General features: G+C 37.3%; 1 protein-coding gene across 1 annotated transcript in view; it reads left to right on the forward strand.

The window, feature by feature from the left end:
- The window catches only part of LOC143284964 (histone deacetylase 6-like), a 14,583-nt gene that overhangs the window by 1,226 nt on the left and 5,094 nt on the right, over positions 1-8,263 (forward strand). The window lies entirely within an intron of this gene.

Here is an 8,263-nt window from a genome sequence, read left to right on the forward strand (position 1 = left end):
ATATAGATGAGGATAATTTGAGCTTAATACAAAAATAAATAAACTTGTTTATAGACTATAATCAAGCCATGCACTCCCATTACCCGTTGCGACGATAATCCGCAAAGGTTCCTGGAACTGCGTATCTCTCTACTCGCCGTTCATATTGCATGGAGAATATTAACAATTATAATGACTGAAGAAGAAAATACAGAAGAGGTGTTAACAACAACAGAACAAACCGTACAAACTGAACTTTTCTCAACGGTTTGCAGATGATGCTCAAACCTGATCGAGAAACCGAATCCCTGCAACACTGTGCCAAAGGACTTTGGACTGGTAGGATCTGTGAATAAGCAATTACTGTGAGTATATCCACAGTATCCTTTTCTATCCCTTTCACCTGACCATATCAGCCTCATCATGATGTAGCATAATCAGAATATGACATAAATTTTTGGTTTGTTTGTTTTTGGTTTGTTTGTTGTTGTTTTTTGTTGTTGTTGTTGTTTTTGTTTTTTGGGTTTTTTTTGGGGGGGTTGTTGTTTTTTGTTTGTTTGGTTGGTTTTTTTGTTGTTTTTTGTTTTTGTTTTTGTTTTGTTGTTGTTGTTGTTGTTGTTTTGCCTTTCTGTTTTGAATATTTGAGTTAGAACGCATAGAGCTTCAAGTATCAGTATCAGCAGCTCAAGGAGGCGTCAATGGGTTCGGACAAATCCATATACGCTACACCAAAAAAATAATGATAATAATAATAATAATAAATAAACATAAAATAAAAAGACAATAATTATGATAAATAAGCAAATAAATGTGAAACATGCAGAAACACATTCACACATACACATACACACACATGCATAACAGATATGCAACAAACATGCAGTTTCACATATATGAAAGCACAAACAAATGCATACTAACGTACACGAGCCCCGACACACACACACACACACACACACACACACACACACACACACACACACACACACACACACACACACACACTGACACACACACACACATTACCCTGCACACACACACCCCCCCTCCTCCTCCACATACTCATTCCTAGGCTACGTATCGCAGCTTCCACGGCACACACACACACACACACACACACACACACACACACACACACACATACACTCACTTATACAAGCACACACACATACGCATACACCCCCCTCGGTGGCTCAATCACCAAAGACCAGGCTGGTTGGGGATTCACTGCGAAACGAAATGAAAAAACAATTAGGGAAGAGAATGCTGCTTACAAAGTCACAACCTCCAGCCTAACGATGGAAGCTGAAGCTGTGACACATGCTCTCCAGTGGCTATCATCTATCCATATGCCTGGAAACCAACATGCCATGATTCTACCGGACTCAATGAACCTCATACAGAAAACTCAGTGAAAGTGGAATGGGAAGCCCAGAGTGGCATGAGGCAATAAATGCGCAACTTTCAGATCCAAAAACTTACATGGGCATACTGCCTGGGACATGCAGGTGTTAAGGGAAATGAGCGAGCTGACAGACGTGCTGGTAACGCAAAGACAACGAGCGGCCTACATCTAGGATAATCGGAAACCCTCAGAAAAGTCAAAGAATACCAAAAAGAACAGGTACAAGGCCATCACATCATCGATCGCCTAAAAGAAATAATGGTAGAGAGAGGGAGCGGCCGTAAGTCTAGCATGAAAGGTCAGTACAGCACGATGCTTTGCAAATCAAACGAATATTGGTATCATTTCCAAACCAACATTGCGCAAATTTCTTCAAAACGGAACAGAGTCTCTGTGGGCTTTTCCAAAAACAATAGCGCTTCAATAAAGAATATGCGCTATAGCTAGATGTCTCAGTATAAAGAGCCGCTGCAGAAAACCGTCTCGAGTAGCTCCTTCTATAAGCTACTATATTTATCCTACTTCGCAAGCAAAAAAAAAAAAAAAAAAAAAAAAGGTTATATCTATTATGCATTCTCTGAAACGGATTCGCGTATCATTCATACAGTCATCGGAAACTGAAGTTTATGAACATTTGCAGAGATTTTAGCCAGATGGTTATAACCATACGGACGTCATGTTGCTCATCCATACATGACGATTAACCGTATTGTATCTGACTGACTGCACACGTACAGTTATGGATCAGTAACACTGAGCAGCAATGGCAATCTGCCATTAACGCGTTACAAAGGAGCCATTGAGCCATTATTCAACAGAACTGTTCAAGTTGTGTCTGGGACAGAGGCCTGCTGAAAAATGTCAAAGGCGAAGTGACGTCGGCTGAGGAACGTATACTACAGTTGTCAATCGATTGCGTCAAGTAGGGTTGCAGAAACATGTGGGCAAGTAGAAAGGTGAAGTACTGTAGGTGTAGCAGTCAGAACTTGACTGGAAATTGTCACCAGCCCCCTTTCCCCTGTCATCCCATACCCGTTGTTTAGAGAATGTTGTTCACTATTCTGAGTGGATGTTTTTTTGTTGTTGTTTTTATAGGCATAGACAATATAAATGACTCTTTTGTGTACCCATTTAGCATTATACCGCTCTGACAGACAAGACAAGACAAGACAAGACAAAATCTTTATTATCGAGGGTAATAGATAAGCAAGTAACATGCTTTTTTACATCCAGCCCTCGCCCTAAAGAGGGAATAAAGCTAAAAAAGCGAAAATGAGCACAAAATCAAAACACAATCAAAATATACCATTATTTCACAATTCAAAGCCATTCCACAAAAGGAAGAAGAAGAGAAGAAAAGAAAAAAAAAATCATGAAATACACACACACACACACACACACACACACACACACACACACACAAATGCATCCACTCAAGAGAGAGTGAGAGGGAACTCACAATTGTCGAAAGCAATGTTGGATTTCAGGTGACGTCAATTTTTGTGAATAGGTACATTTTTAGATTTTGCTTAAAGTTGTTGTGGTTAGTAATATTTTTTAAACGTGGTGGTAAATTATTCCAATACGTTCCCCCGCTGTAAGTTAGGCTGGACTTAAAAAGATCAAGATTTGGACGAGGTATATGCAACTTATGTACATGTCTTATGTTATTTACTGGGAAGTTATTTATAATTGAAGGAGGTGCGTAGCCGCTTACTATTTTGTGCATAAAAACAGCCTTATTATATTCTAGTTTTAGCTCCAGTGGGAGGATATCAAGTGACCTATAATCATTAGGAGTTAATGAACTTGACTTTAATAAAACTAATTTCAAAGCACGTTTGTATAATCTAACAAGAGGTTTTAGAGTATTAGCGCTAGTAGAATCCCACAAAGTAGAAGCATAATCTATTATCGACTATATATGAGCATTAAAGAATTGTTTACGGGCATGTGTATTTAGAAAGTGTTTTATTTTTGATAACTGGAATACTTTTTGAGACATCCTTTTACATAAATAAGTAATATGTTCAGACCATGATAAATCATTATCGATAACTACACCTAAAACTTTGTGTGATTTGACTTCTTCAATTCTAACATTGGAAATGAAAATATTGAAAACATTTGTTGGCATTATCTGGCGTTTCTGTCGAGTTGTTACAGACATGCATTTAGTTTTTTGAGCATTGAGAGACATATGGTTATGTTCTGTCCAATTAACTAATCTGTTCACACTGTCTTGTAAATTGGATGTCAGAACTTTAATGCATGTGTGGTCGGAGTGTATGGAGTTGTCATCGGCAAACAATTCACAATTAGATTTGATATAAAGAGGCAAATCATTAATGTACAAGGAGAAAAGAAGGGGGCCAAGAATTGATCCTTGTGGTACACCATACCTTATTTCTTGAAAAGTTGATTTGGAAGATTTGATGCAGACCAGTTGTTGTCGATCTGATAAGAAGGAAGAAAGAAATTGTAAAGTATTCTTAGCTAAGCCATAACAAGCAAGTTTCTTAAGGAGAATAGAGTGATTTATTACGTCAAAGGCTTTAGCAAAATCAACGAAGACAACACCTGTGAATTTACCATTATTTATATTTAAGAGCCATCTATCTATCATTTGTGTCAGAGCAGTATGACAAGAATGGTTTTCTCTAAAACCTGACTGTACTGGGTGAATCAATTGATATTTGTTTAAGTGACACAGTATATGTTTTTGGATATGCTTTTCAAGTGGTTTTGAAAGAACCGATAGTATAGATATAGGCCTGTAGTTAGAAGGATCAGAAGGATCACCTGATTTGAAGAGTGGAAAAACTTTAGCCTGTTTGAAACATACGGGAAAATAGTTTTTATCAATGCAGAGATTATAAATGTAGGTAAGAGACTCTGTTACTACTGGTGCCGAAATCTTCATGATTTTGCTATCCAGTTCATGTATATCTTTGGTATTTGACTGTTTCATGGACATTAGAGAGGCAAAAACTTCTGGAACTGATAAATAAGGGATAAAAACTTTTGAATTTATATTTTTGGATTGACAGTAATCAGTTACCAGTTCTAAATCATTATATTTCCATCTATCATTAGTAATTAACTTTTCAGCTATATTTACAAAATGGTTGTTAATTGTATCTGGGGTTATATCATTAGTATTATTTTGTGATTTAGTATAGTGCTTGTTGGTTAGTCTGTTAATGGCATCCCAAATAGATCTTGAGTCTTTTTTGTTAGTCACTTTCTGTTGGCAATACTTGTGCATAGCTTTTCGTTGCATTGAATTCACTTTATTCCTTTTTTTAACATATTCTTCTTGATTTACTGGTTTTAGAAGATCCCTAAGGTGCATTTCATTTTTTATTTCTTTAGAAATCCATGGAGGTAACATACGGTGTTTCACTCGTTTAGTCCTGATTGGTGCGTGCTTACTATAAATATTACTAAAGGTTTTTATCCAAAAATCTAAAGCATTTTCAGGATCGGTGTATTGATAGACATGAGAAAGTGGAGAAGAAAGTAAATCATGCAAAAAAGTATCTGTGTTAAAGTTGTTGAAACATCTATATTCAATGGTTTTGTGACTTGCTTTTGGAATTTTAATACCTTTTCTTTTCCAGGTGATGCAAACAGGTGAGTGATCGCTACATCCAGTGACTGGAGAACATATTTCTACAATATTTTGTTTACATGAAACATAAATGTGATCAATGAGGGTACTGGAACTAGGGGTTACTCGTGTTGGTTTATCGATAAGTTGTTCCAAACTGTATGCTGTATATATCTGATTCCATTGCAGCTGAGGTTTTAATAGATTAATGTTAAAGTCACCGAACATAATAATTTCTTTAAAGTCACCGAACATAATAATTTCTATATCTTCAAGCATGGCAGCATCCATCATTGAAATAAAATCATCAAACCAATTCACTCTTTCAGCCGGGTTTCTGTAAATAAATCCAATAAGTAGCGGACTGATATGTTTTATTTTAATTTCTAACCATATGGATTCAATGTCGAACTGATCTAAACTCATTTTTCGCTTTAATGTGATTGCTTGACTGTAATATACTAACAGACCTGTTTCCTTTGAAGCTTTTGGATCAAGGCGGAGTATCTTATAACCTGGGATAGTTACATCAGAGTCACATATGCGATCAGATAAACGTGATTCTGAGAAACAAAACAAATGAAAAGGATTTCCGGAATTTTCTAAGATCAATGATATGTCATTCAATTTATTTAATGCGTGATTGATATTTAGATAACCTATGCGCAGTCCTTCTTTAGAAGGCCAAGTACAGAGTGTATGCATATTCTTAAGTGGTGATGCAAAACCAATAACTGAACACTCCAGGTTCCAGGTTTTGAAAAAAATAAATAAAATAAAAAGATAACAGAGAGAGAGAGAGAGAGAGAGAGAGAGAGAGAGAGAGAACGGGGGGTGGGGGTGAGAAAGAAAGAAACAAAAAAACGAGAGATTGGAGGATCGAGAAAGAGACCGAGAGGGGTAAGTAGTATACCTACTCTGGAAAAAATGAGGACACAGAGAGACAGACTGACCAAAAAATAGGCAGACAGACATGCTGATACACACACACGCGCGCGCACGCACACACACACACACACACACACACACACACACACACGCACACACACACACACACGCACACACACACACACGCACACACACACTCTCACATACACACACACACACACACACACACATGTGCGCACGCACACACACACAAACACACACACACACACAAATTCTTTCCACCGTATCATCACTTCCATTCTCATTCCTGCCCTTCACCTATCAAGTTTAGTGTCCCTGGCAGTCATCTCAGGTGAAAGAAGACAAGAAACACCGAGATGTATTTTCCTGGTGGCAGCCTGGTAACAAAGCCTGCATGTAAAGTGCCATCAAAATCGTGAGGGCAGTCTCCATACAAAGCGACGTGTGAAAGTGTTTGGGGTTGGGTTTTGTTTTTGTTTTTTTTGTTTTTTGTTTTTTTGCCGACGGTCACTATCGTTCGGTGTGTTTAATAAGGTGTTCCCACCAGGAAAAAAGATATCAACTTTTCCTCAGTCTTTCCTCATGTGTGTGTGTGTGTGTGTGTGTGTATGTCAAAAAATCCACTTCGATAAGAAAAACAAATAAAACTACACGCAGGAAAAAAAAAAAAAAAAATGGATGGCGCTGTAGTGTAGCGACGCGCTTTCCCTGGGGAGAGCAGCCCGAATTTCATGCAGAGAAATCTGTTGTGATAAAAAGAAACACACACACACACAAACACACACACACACACAACACACACACACACACACACACACACATATATATATATATGTATATATTGCTGAGGTGTTGTATGGATGGGGTGATAGGTATTGAGTATCAAGTTGTGATTTGGGACACTACATTGTTTGGGCATGTATGTGATTGGTTTTAACTATTTCATGGGATTCTTTTCCAGTATCGTGTTTGGTTTTAAGTATTCTGTGTATGTTGTTGAGATGTTCTTTGGGGAGAGGGTGTGATTTAAGTATTATATCAATTTGGCATTACGATGTTTGTGATTGGTTTTGAAGTACTGTGATATGGATTTAAGCATTGTCTTATTAGTGTAACCTAGCGTCAGTAGTAATACGAAATGTGCATAATTTATAATTTAGGTGAAAATGATACTACTACTACTACTTATAATAATGATGATGATGATGATGATATATATAGTACTTATATAGCGCAGACTCTCCGGCCATATATAATGGACTCTAAGCACCTCACATGAAACAATACACATACAGTATATAGTGCATGATAACAGACATCCGCTCATGTGGTGTGTGATATGTATGATAAGTGTTTGTCAGTTGTTGTTCGTTCTTTAGTTTAACGTCTTTTCACTGTAAGTGATATTAGACGAGGGACGGAAAAAAATCGAGTGGGAGGAGGGGGGGATTACTGTGTACGCATACGAGTAAGTGAAAGTGTGTGTGTGTGTGTGTGTGTGTGTGTGTGTGTGTGTGTGTGTGTGTGTGTGTGTGTGTGAAAATTATTGATTTAAGTTTTGTTTAAAAAATAAACAAAAAATCATAACAATATAACATATTTCTAATGAAAAACTAACAACTATAACAGCGAACCAACTGGACTGTTTAACAAGGAGTTGAAAAAGTCATACATTAGTCAATGGACTGCTGAAGGTCGTCAACACTGAAGATGATTTCAGTTCAGGGATTTGAGACTGTAACAGTTGTGTTGTCAGTTGTGTTGTGTGTCGTGTGTCTGAAAACACTTCAGTGTTTGGTTGAATGCCCGTGCAAGCTTATTGATGTAAACTGTTGATTGTTGTTGTTGTTGTTGTTGTTGTTTTTGTTTTCACTGTACAGCGCAATTTAGTATGTTTTACTGGGAAAGGCGTTATATAAATTATATCATTACTACTTTTTACTATCATATATCATTATGCTGATGTTGGTTGTAGTCGTAGTAGTAGAGAAGGCGTTATATAAATTATATCATTCTCATGATCATTATTATGATTATGATGATGTTGATAGTAGTAGTGGTAGTTGCAGTATTGGTAGTAGTAGTGTAGTAGCTTCATCATTATAAGTGTAGTATCATTATTAGTAGCAGCAGTATTATCATCATCGTAATTATTATCATCATCGTAATTATAACTTGATACCGATTAGTATTTACTCCCCTCTCCATCTCTACACCCAACCTCTCTGTCTTGTCTCTGCCTCTCTCTCTCTCTGTCTGTCTCTCTCTGTCACACACACACACACACACACACACACACACACACATAGTCACACACACACACACACACACACACACACACACACACACACACACAC

Source organism: Babylonia areolata, chromosome 8, assembly GCF_041734735.1.
Source record: "Babylonia areolata isolate BAREFJ2019XMU chromosome 8, ASM4173473v1, whole genome shotgun sequence".
Classification (NCBI taxonomy): Eukaryota; Metazoa; Mollusca; class Gastropoda; order Neogastropoda; family Buccinidae; genus Babylonia; species Babylonia areolata.